This window comes from Pyxicephalus adspersus, chromosome 2 (assembly GCF_032062135.1).
Source record: "Pyxicephalus adspersus chromosome 2, UCB_Pads_2.0, whole genome shotgun sequence".
Classification (NCBI taxonomy): domain Eukaryota; kingdom Metazoa; phylum Chordata; class Amphibia; order Anura; family Pyxicephalidae; genus Pyxicephalus; species Pyxicephalus adspersus.
In genome coordinates this window covers 41635537-41647095 of record NC_092859.1, presented here as the reverse complement: position 1 = coordinate 41647095, position 11559 = coordinate 41635537, and the positions used below count along the sequence as shown (strand labels likewise).

Here is an 11559-nt window from a genome sequence, read left to right as displayed (position 1 = left end):
ATGTAAATAGCAAAATAAGTCATGTACCCACAGCTTTCTACTAATAGGTGTCTGTTTTTAATTTTAAAATAACATTTAAAAGGGTTCGCTATTTTATGTTTTTTTCTAGTGCATTATCTAAGAAATTTGTAGTTTAGCCTCTAAAAGATCAGTAAAATCACACTGCCGCTGCTTAAAGTGGAACTTTTAATAAACAAAAAGAAAATAAACTTAGAAATACTTCCACAGAGCCCTTGATCCTTCCACAACTGTCTTCCATTCGGTCCCGTGTCATACTGGATTTTATCTTTGTCCCAGGGCAGAGGAGCCACCGGGCACCGCCCGCCATCTTCTTCCTTCATCTATCACAGGAATGAGATCCTCCTGTAAATGTAAAAAAAAGCATTGATCTCACAGCGCATGTGAGAAGTTGGCACATTTTTTTTCATTGGAGGAAAAAGCAGCTTCTGCGCATTCCGAGATTGGGCATGCACAGAAGAAACAGCCTGAAGCCTCCTGGGTTACGTGACATAGGTATTCCAGGAGGCCCTAGGCTTCCCAATCTGTCTTTTCAATCGCAGCAGTAAAGACAGAAGGAGAAAGGCTTCCCCTTCTTTTCTTTAGTATATTTCGATTAAGAAAAAACAAACAGATTTGTGCTTTCTTTTGTTTTTTTTTTAAATAATTTTTATTGAGAAATACCAAGGTTTATACAATAATAGCAGTACAGTATGTAACATAATTTTACATAATTTTACATAACCAACAGCAGAAAAATGTACATAACATAATGTAAATAATAATGTAAGTAATGTAAAGTAAAGGATAGGTAAGGATATGTTAGGGGGGGGGGGGGGGGGGGGGGGGGGTTCTGAACAGTCACACTGAAATACATACAGTCAGTACATTACCAAAACAAAAGTGTTGAATCTAGATTGGGGGTGAAGATTGCTGATCAGATTGAAAGCATCCTAGTACACTGAACAGAGGTGTAGAAGTGGATCCAGTGATACCACGTCTGAGAAAACTTATCAGCTCTCTTGGAATCAGTGGAGTTCATGTCCTCTATGTGGTAAATATCAGCTACCCTTCACAACCAATGTACCACAGTTGGAGGGGAGTCACTCTTCCAGCAAGCGGGAAAGTATGCCTTAGCCGCATTCAGGAGATGTCTTAGCAGGGAGCGTTTATACACTTTGCGCGAGAGATCTGAAACATAAAGTAATGATAACGCAGGTTTGTCCCTAACGTCCACCTCCATGAGTTTGAGGATAACATCCACCACTGATTCCCGATAGGGTTTTAGGGGCAGTCCCAAAAAACTGTGTAGAAGCATGCCCTGTGCAGAACCGCATCTCCAGCAAGTACTATCTCTCTGCGGGAAGAGCCTGGCAAGTTTAACGGGCGTCCTATACCAGCGGGTGGCCAATTTGTAATTGGTCTCCTGGTATCTGTTACCGATAGAGAGGCCTTGTGACAAAAATGAAGCATCATCTCTCTCTGCTCATCTGTAAAATGCATGTTCAGCTCCTCTTTCCATTAGGTCACAAAAGCCAGCGAATGAGGGGCATGGACTGCCAGTAACTCTTGGTATGCATAGGATGGCGTGCCCTTCAAAAAACGTTAAGTGGCACAAAGGGTTTCTATGGGCAGCTAAGATCGGTTAAAAGTACATGGCCGTGGTAGGGACTGAAATACATATGAAAGCTGTATGGCACACAAAGGGGTCAGGGAAGGTAGCTTCCTTTCTAGTTGTAGCATAGAAATACATAGCCCTATAGACACCTTTTTAATGCCACAGCCGGTATATTGGGTTGGAGAGTCCAGGAGGAAACTCCAGGTTCCCCAAGATCGGAGAGGGAGGGGATGGATAAGTGGCTATTTTCTGGGAGGCAAAGAATATGGAGACTACTTTTAGGGACTCACCAATCAATGGGTGTCGAATCATGCGGGCTTTGACCGCAGCTGGGACCCAAACTAAGGAGTCAATCGGGGCAGCTGACCAAGCATCTTCTAATCTAACCCACATTTTGGAACCCCCATTGGCACCGGTCCAATAATCTGGACAGATGTTCTGCTTGATGGTACAAGATGGGGTCCAGGAACGCCAGTCCCCCCTTAGCCTTTGGGAGCCTCAGAACTTTTATTCTGATCCTTGGGGATCCCGGGTGCCAGATGAATTTTATGAATTCTGATCGGAACTTGTGCAGGATATTATTCAGGACATGAATTGGGAGGGCCTGTAGTACATACAACAATCTAGGCATTACATTCATTTTTAATGCATTACACCTCCCAAACCAGGTGAAGGACAACTGTTTCTATTTTTAAAGGTCTTTCCTGAATTGGTACAAAATTGAGGTCAACAACACGCAACAAATTCACAGAAATTGGGTGCCCAAGTATGATATGGAGGTGGTAGCCCATTTAAAAGGAAAGGAGGGTATTAATGCCTCTTTAGTGAATTGTGAAAGAGTGACTTTTGCACATTAATTTTGTAATTAGAGAGATCAGAAATTCTACGCAGTTCCAATAAAAGATTTGGTAAGGAGGGTACTGGTGATGTGACATAGAAATACAAATCGACAGCATATGCCGCTACCTTATGCTCAGTTTGACCGATCCGTACACCTTTGATGTCAGTGTTAGATTGTACAAACTGTAAAAAGGGTTCAAGGGATAGGACAAAAAGCAAGGGAGATGGGGGCATCCCTGCCTGGTCAGATTCGTGATAGTAAATGGCCATGAAAGTTTACTGTTTATCCTCACTCTAGCGCTAGGTGATGAGTACAGGGCCCCGATCCATTGGAATACCCTTGTTGGTAGGCCTAGGTGTGCTAAGGTAGTACAGGGAAAGGTTCAATCCACCCTGTCAAATGCCTTCTCCGCATCCGTGGAGAGAAGCTTGAGTGGGGACTTATGCACATGGTCAATGATGTTTAAAGTACGTATAGTATTGTCTCTGGCCTCCCGCATGGGGAGAAAACCACTCTGATCTGGGTGAATAAGGCCACCCAGAACAGGGGCCAGTCTCTGGGCCAGTATTCTAGCAAACAATTTTAAGTCACAGTTAAGCAGAGATATTGGCCAATAGCTAGCACAAAGTTGGGGGTCCTTGTCAGGCTTCTGTAGTGCTGACAACGTGTCCTGAGGAAGTCCATGCACTTGAGACAATGTGTTTAGAGCTGAAACATATTGGGGAACAAGGAAAGGAATACATTTCTTATAGTATGCTATTGTAAGGCCATCAGGACCGGGCACCTTCCCTGAAGCTGCACGTCTAACTGCTGACTGTAATTCAAGTAATGTTATCGGTTTGTCTAGTAGTTAAATAGTTTTGGATGGGAGTGTTGGGAAGTCACAGGCTTTGAGGTAATCCATCTTATCTGAAGCTATGTCATTTTGGTTCGATTTTAGGTTATATAATTGACTATAAAATTCAAATAAAACCTGTGCGATTTTGCTTGTAGTGTGGACTACTGTACCAGAGGATCTCTTTACACTCAGAATAATCATAGCCGCTATTTTAAACTTAAGTGCTCGCGCTAGGGCCTTACCGCAGTGATTGGCGTGTTCATAGTAAAAATGCTTGCACCTGAGCAGTTGAGCTTTGGCCTTCTCCCTGTAGAGGGAATTAATTTGGGTATGTTTGGAATGTAATTGGGCCTCCAGATTCATAGTGTGAAGCCACGTATGCACCATCTCTAATTAATGCAGTTCTTGGAGTAATGTTTCAAGCCGTTCTGACCTCAGTTTCTTTAGCTTGCTTTCCTGCTGGATAAACAATCCCCTGATTAAACATTTGTGTGCTTCCCAGACATGAAACCCATTGTCTGTGGACCCCTCGTTACATGACAAGAAAAAGCTAAGCTCCCGCTCGATCTTCTCAGGGAAATCGGGGGCCTCAAGCAGTGATTTGTTAAGTCTCTAGGAGTCAGGTCTCGAAATATTGAACCCAGTTGCGACCACTATAGTAACCGGAGCATGATCAAAAAGAAAAACCAAAAAGAAATCAAGTCTGGAATATATATCGTTAACTGGTGAATAGAAGGTGTAGTCTCTAGCCCCAGGGTGTTGTATGCGCCAGATGTCAACTAATTGATTGTCATGTATAAGGGATTTTAGCTTCCAATGGTGTGAGCGCCCTCTGGAATCATCTAAGGATGAGTGAGCATTAAATTGAAATCCCGACCAAATATAGTGGTACCTGTATCGAGTTCAGATAACATCATAAGAACATGTTCTAGTAGGGAGAGTTGATTAGAATCAGGTAGGTAGACATTTACAAAAGTTTACAACTGCTCACTCACCTGCCTTGAGCTATGTGTCAGTTCTTAACAAAGAGAAGGACCAGGGTAGGGAGCCATCATCAAGAATGCTGACTCCTCTAGATTTTGAGTCAGGTGGGGTACTGTGATAGCAAAATTGAAATTGTTTGTTATGTACAGTGGGGACTTTATCATGACGGAAATGCGTCTCTTAAAAAAAGGTGATGTTACACCTGGATTTCTTAAGAACATGCAGCAATATTGATCGCTTGGGGAGTTCAAACCCTTAGCATTCAAGGATTAGAGTGTGACATCTTGCAATGAAATGGCACTAGTACTGTTGCGGAAAGAGGGGGGGGGGGGTCGGGGAATTAACCTGTAAAGATAAAACAGTAAGTACGGAGCTCAAAGCTCGTGGACTAACGAGTTTTACCAAAACACCACCACTCCAAACTCTTGTAGAAGTGGAGCGACCTATGTGGCGGCAATGGTGAACAGAGCCGCACCTGCAGCTAAACATAAGTGCGATACTATATCATACTTGGCATCGGGAAGCACCAACAGTTTGTGCAATACAACCCATTTCTGCCTAGGGACTACCTAGTACCTACCTAGTTCAGATGATAGCTCACTTCTATCGAATGGATATCTCAATGATCAGGATATAACAAAAAACCCTGAGAGATACATAACTCAAAATCCACATCAGTAGGAATAGTGTTATGGGGCTCGCAGGTAACAATAAACAAAGTAAATTACATTATCTAAACAATTTGCGCCAGTAGATCTGCATTAGGAGAGGAGTGTGACCACAGTCTACTCACTGAGCACTAAGGTAAGTGCATTCCGATGGTCTCCAATGACAAACTGTAGTGAAGATCCTGAACACATTGCAGGTAAAGGCCACGTCCATAAAACTGTAAACGGGAAAAACCATAAGCCAAATCTGAGTTCTTTTAAAAAAACTGGGACTAACCTCATCTGGTAAGATCATAACAGGCATAACCATATTCATCACAAACTCACTGTAAATTCAGTCACAGTTCATGGGAGGCTGGGGTGTCCCGGCATACAGAGTGGGGTGAGGAAGAAGAGCGTACCCTGCGCCTGCTGGGAAGAGAGGTGTGCGTACTCTGGGGGGCGCTCCTGGATGGTCATCAACAGCTCCCAGCCAATAAGGTACAATGATAGGATCTGTTCCCAAAAAAGGAAAAAGTGATGGTAATTGCGATGGGTCATGAAGTGAGAAGGCAGCATTATTCTTGGTAACAATTACATGGAATGGGTGTCCCCATCTATAACGGACGCCCTGTGCAACAACCAGATCCAACAGTGGCTTCAACAGTTGCCTCACCTGGAGTTTGCGGGAAGAAAGAACTGGAAAAATTTGGACTCCAGCCCCATCAAAGTCTATAGGCCCTTTCTGCCATGCTTTCTGGATAATCTGGTCTTTCAGCTTGAAAAAGTGGACCCTACATAGGACATCTCTGGGGCGATCATTCTGAATGCCTCTCCTCGCACCCACCCTATGGACTCTATCCAGCTTAATAAAAATGGTAGTAACAGTACTTTTTACAGATCAGGACCTGCCGTGGCTTCAGGTATCCCCCACAACCGTAGATTGTTTCGACATCCCCTATTCTCCTGGTCATCTAAGCGCAAGGATAAGGTAGATACAACCGTCCTAACTTGTTGGTGGGATTGCTCCAATGCTGCATTCCTAGAGGAAACCTGGGAGGCAGAGGACTCCAGTGTGGAAACTTTGGCATCTACTGCCAGGACATGCTGATGAAGTGTTTCTACCTCTCTGCACAGGGAGCTCTCTATACGAGTTGCTAGAGACTCCATGTCAGCCCTAGTAGGAAGCAGCTGTAATAGGGCTTGTAGGTCCTGAGGCAGCTAGTGTGGTAAGATTGCAGTTTACCAGTTTTGTAGGCGGTCTAGGGACCATCCTGGTGAGAAGAAAGACACAGAGGAGAAAGCAGGAGAGGAGATAGCAGGGCTTTGTGTAGGTATTGGGCTCTTTTACCTTACACAAAGGTAAAGGGACCTCCAGCAGTCCCTGATTCCTCATGGATGGTATCTGCACAGCGTTTCGGCGCCATCTTGGATCCACTCCCTACTGCTGCAGCTGGTGAATCTGCGGGGAAAAACTGCAAGAGGCTTTCACGCCCGGAGTCTTGGCGGCGCCCTTCTGTTTCCTCTGCTTAGTCATCGGTGTGTGGCTGCAAGAGGTAGCGGTAACCCGGTGTAATCGGCTGTCACGGCCGAGGTGTGCACGGAGCTCTCAGAAAATCCAGCTCACGCCACCATCGCGTAACCACGCCCCCTATTTACCATCTTATATAAAGTGAAAAATGTGGTTATAGGCCTGCTTTAACAATGGCCTGCTTTAACAATATTATGGTATGAGATTTAGGTAATATAAATATTTACATCAAGTAGATATATTTTTTCAAATGTTTTTTTTAAACATTTATCCTAATAAATCTGCCATTTCATTAAAAAACCCTAAATAATGATGGATTTCACATCCCATTTTGTGCTCCCTCTTTTTGGATTTGGGATGCAGCAATTCCTGCAAATAACAATTCTTTACAGTTGCTTGGTTTAAATCATATCAGTTTGTGGATGGGATGAGGGGGCAGGCTTGCTGGTAATTAGACTGCAAGGTGTGTAATAGCTGTATGGCCTTGTGTCTGTACACTTTCATTACTTCACTTTTTTTTCTAACAATATATTTCAACACAAAAGCATTTGCTGGTAGATGGTATTACTGATACTGAACAGTTTCAGCTTTCCTGCCCTGGTCTAGTTATTAAGGTTTATTACTTGTGGTCTTTCCTTTATAGATCCTGTAGATGGCACTGCTACTAAACTGGAGGTAAGATTTCATGCAAAACAATACAATGTTCATTAAATAGTATTAAAGTATCCTTTACTTGGTAATTTAAACAGAGGGGACATCCTGTTCAAATGCAAGTTCACATAGAATATTTATAGAGTGAACAAATGTAAAAAGGATCATTTAATTCTAGCAGGCAGGTAGGATGAATGGTTATGCAGAAACAAGGAAAGATAGATGTTAGCATAATGACTGTAATTATTCCTTAATTGAGAACATTGATAGGGTGGGTTGCACAGGTAATGCAGGTAAATGTTCCTGATGGCAGTTTTGAATTTTTTTATCCAATAAACCTATAGGAAAAGTCACATAGCTTTTATTGCAAAGGATAAAAGTGCAGTTCCAAGCAAACAATTAAAACTAACTGTGAATGTGCTAATGTTACAATAAATGTCAATCAGCAATAACTAAATACAGGGAAAAAAATAAATAAATTGCAGCTTATAAATTCTTAGGGGTAAATTTATAAAGCATTGAATCTGACTTTCACTAAAATATTCCCTGGTGGAGAATCTTCCAGGTCTGTGTGTTTCAATGACAGGAATTGATTCCCCAGGGAAGACCGTAAACTCAGGCCTCTCTAATGGGCAAATTTAAACTCTGAACTCAACTTTGAAGGAGAGATTGTACAAACCTAAGCAGGTCCAAATTACATGTGGCTGGTACTATATTATATTTCAGGAAAGGAAAAAGGAGAGCAAACGTGTGTGTTGATAGGAGTAATCAATATTTTCAAAGATGCATTTTGGTTATTGATAGTCGTTTTTATAATGATTACAACTCACATCTTGCTAGGCTTGGAGTCTGGCAAAAAAATCGTTTTAATAGCTAAAACTGATTACCTCTTCATAAATATAGGTATATTAAAAAAAATACAAACAAAAAAAATAAGGAAAGTGTGATAATTTACTATGTAAAAAGTAAGCATACCCTATGGCATAGATGCTACTGTTGCTCCCTTACGTTTGGAATTATTTCTTGTAAGAGTTTTGCAAGCCTGTCTACCAGTTTCTGACAATATTTTGGTCACTCTTTCATTAATTCATTTCATTCCATTTATTTTTTTCCCATTTCCCCAGTTTCAAGCTGTTTGGGTGTGTGTGTAGCTTCCATGTTTTTTTAAATACCCCAATACCATATGAATGGGATTTAAATTAGGCTTTGAATAGAACAGTTAATAACTACATGGTTTAACTGGTGTGCCTCTGAACATTAAAAGGTTACTGCAACTTCATCTACCACACTTTGAAATTATGCAGAATCCATAGTTTTTAAGACAAACAGAAAACTCATCACACCAAACCAGCAGCATGACAAAATTAGGACATCACATTAATTAAAAAATCAATCCAATCAATTACAAAAATGGAAAAAGGAAACAAATTAATATAAAAAATACAAATAGGCAGCGTCCAGGAAGAGGAAAAGCAGGCAATGTACTCAAGCAGAGACATTCAAATAACAATGTTAGACTAAACACCAGATCCTAATAAGTAAAATCACCCCTAATCACTTCCCCTAGCAGTGAAGCAAATCAGTCTCGAAACAATTTTTTCTTATTCCTCAGCCTATTTACTCTACAAAACATTTAAATCATATATGAAAACCACTACTTGTAATTTTAATAAGCTAATCGTAAACTACTAAACTTTCACTAATAGTTTTCTTGACAAATCCTCTTATACCCAAGAAATAAACTTTTTAACCCCCTTAGTTTTGAAAAGTTTATCCAGAAATACAGACTCTATAAATCCCATACAATAAGAGTAATTTTGTACCACATTGTATATCAAAGTTGCAAATATTGGAAAAACATCTTCTGTGCCATCTGAAACTCTTGTTACAATTTGCTGAAATGTTTTAGAGTTTTAGAGAAGAGATGTTCCAGCATTTCTCCAATTGTAAAAACCTTGCAGCATCCCAACCTAATAAAAGGAGTATATTTAGTGAAACCCTTATCACTCATTAAATGCATAGAACAGGTCAAAATTTGTTAACACATATTTCATTACATTCTTTTTCAAGCTTTTTGTCTGTTTAGATAAGAGTATTATTGTGGATTTGCTAGTACTTGTTTGGTTAGGATGTGTTTAGCTTCCACCATTGGTGGAATTCAGAAAAGCTGGATGTTGGCTCAGGGGCTTACCCTTATATTATATCAATTGACAAATATCAGTATTACAATCAACATAGTAAGAAGCATCTTACGGAGCCTGGATCTTGTGTCCCTGACCATCAAGCCTACATGAAAAGATGGAATCTTTCCTAAAGACAGCAGCATTCTTTTGGTCATTGGAATCAGGAACAGCATCTTGCCTAACAACACAGCTAAGGGACCTTTCAAACATTCAGACCATCACAACCTGAGCCTGACCAAAAGTTTAATAGGTAGAACTGTTAAGCTGTCACTGGTCAGCTCAGTGGCAACTGTCATGCTGGCGGCGTAAGGATACAGCGTGGAGGCTCAGCCGGGCCACACACAGGACATGCATAGGATGCTGTGCAGTGAATGTAAGCCCACATCTCCTGCTCATGTCATCATGTGGGTCACACCCTCAGATCGAATAATGTACAGGTGTCATCTTAACAACAAATCCAATCTTTAATTCATCTATCTACAGCACTTTATTCCATTAGGCTTAGTTTTTGTCTGTTGGCTCAGAAGCTTTCTGTAATTTTGTTCTAAAATTCTTTATTGACAGAAAAGACTATCTTGGTATACCACCCATTCAGACTAAATTTAGCATCAAGCAGACACCTCTTGGGTTGCATTTGTCAGCAAATCAGCCCTAGACAAATTAGCAATCATTTAAAATTCACATCAATTGTAGATTATTTCTCCTACAGTGGAGCGACTGACTTTAATCAATACAAAGGATCAATTCGTTTCAATCTTTTTAAATCCCTTACCAGTTTTGTAGGCATTTGCAACCTCTTTATGAGGGATTTAGAGAGCTTCTTTGATCTTAGCATGATGACAACCCACAAATCAATACAAAAAAACACCATAATCTTAAGGGATAAGAGGTTATAAGAGACATTAAACCCTCATACTTGTAAACCAACAAGACTCACACATTGACACACCAATTCTCCAGTAAGCTGAAACCTTGGTTCCAATTATTTTGGCATTTGATTGACAATTGTTTCACTTTGGAGAAAAGAGCAGTGAACTTGATGTGCACCTAATCTGCAACTCCTTAATCTACCTCTGTTTATCTTCATTCCATCTACCTTTTGGTAACTATTGTCTACCTAGCTTTAAGTACCTGTAGTTGATCTACCTCTACTTATCCTCAGTTCATCTGTATCTACGTGCCCCCAGTTTATCTACCTCTGCATTCCTTAAACCTATCTGCCTCTATGTACCTCCAACCCGTTAATCTGTATGTACATCCAATTTATCTAAATTATTAGGATGCACCTTTAAGAATATATTCACATAATGACTTTTATCTTATTAAGACTGAATATTAACTTTTTTGTAACAATTGTGTGTTGCCCAGAACTCTCATAATTCTGAATTATAATATTTCCTTACACAAATTACATTTTCTCACAGTTAATTTCTCTTAAATGTATTTAAGCCAAAATGAGTCTGGAGTTTGTGGGCAAATATAATCCCTCTAATATCATTTTTATATTCAGTCTAATATTTATATAAAGTTGTCTGTAACATAAACATCTATTCCAGATAGAGCTGCTTTTAGTAATAAAATATATCATAATAGTTTTTAATAAAGGCATATATATATTTACAGTTCTACTGTTCTGAAGACATCAGATAAAGTTGCATTCCAGCGTCTTCTGATTGACAGCAATTCTTTGGCATGAAGAAGCGGTAAATGCACCGCAACCTCACCACCAGTGTGAACACAGCCTCAGAGTATAATGAGACAAACATAGCTGTTTACATATATAATCACAAATTATAGATAGAAACAAGGTTTTACACATCCACATATACCGTTAACATTACTTACATCTCATTTACTCAAGCTACATATGCTGTTTTATATAATGTAAAAAATACTTTTTTTTGTTTGTTTTTTAAAACTGAAGCCCCCTCCCCTTCTGTCTGACAGAATGGGAGTGCAAAGCCTCTACGTTAGGGGTGTCGAACTCAATCAGAGAAGGGGCCAAAATCTAAAATTCAGCCTAAATCGCGGGCCGAATGGTTTACTGAACAGTCATAAACTGACAATGTTAACCAGAAATGTGAATTTAAAATGAGTGGAACAATCTTTTCCTTAACAGTGCTGTTAACCAACCCACATGCTATCAAGCAAAACAGTAATATTGGTATCAAGCAAAACAGTAATATTGGAATGTACCTAAAATGCTCATTGTTTTGTTTTCTGGCTAGATGTCTGACACCGTTTTCCCCGGATCAATGAGTCAATGTTC

The 11559-nt window shown here is 40.2% G+C and overlaps 1 long non-coding RNA gene across 1 annotated transcript; it reads right to left on the bottom strand.

The window, feature by feature from the left end:
- Positions 1-235: 235 nt before the first annotated feature.
- On the bottom strand, positions 236-6556 carry LOC140323480 (uncharacterized). The gene is made up of 3 exons (XR_011919380.1): positions 5274-6556; positions 5072-5164; positions 236-363 (listed from the first exon to the last, which is right to left on the bottom strand). It is a non-coding gene; the product is annotated as an uncharacterized lncRNA (long non-coding RNA).
- Positions 6557-11559: the final 5003 nt, after the last annotated feature.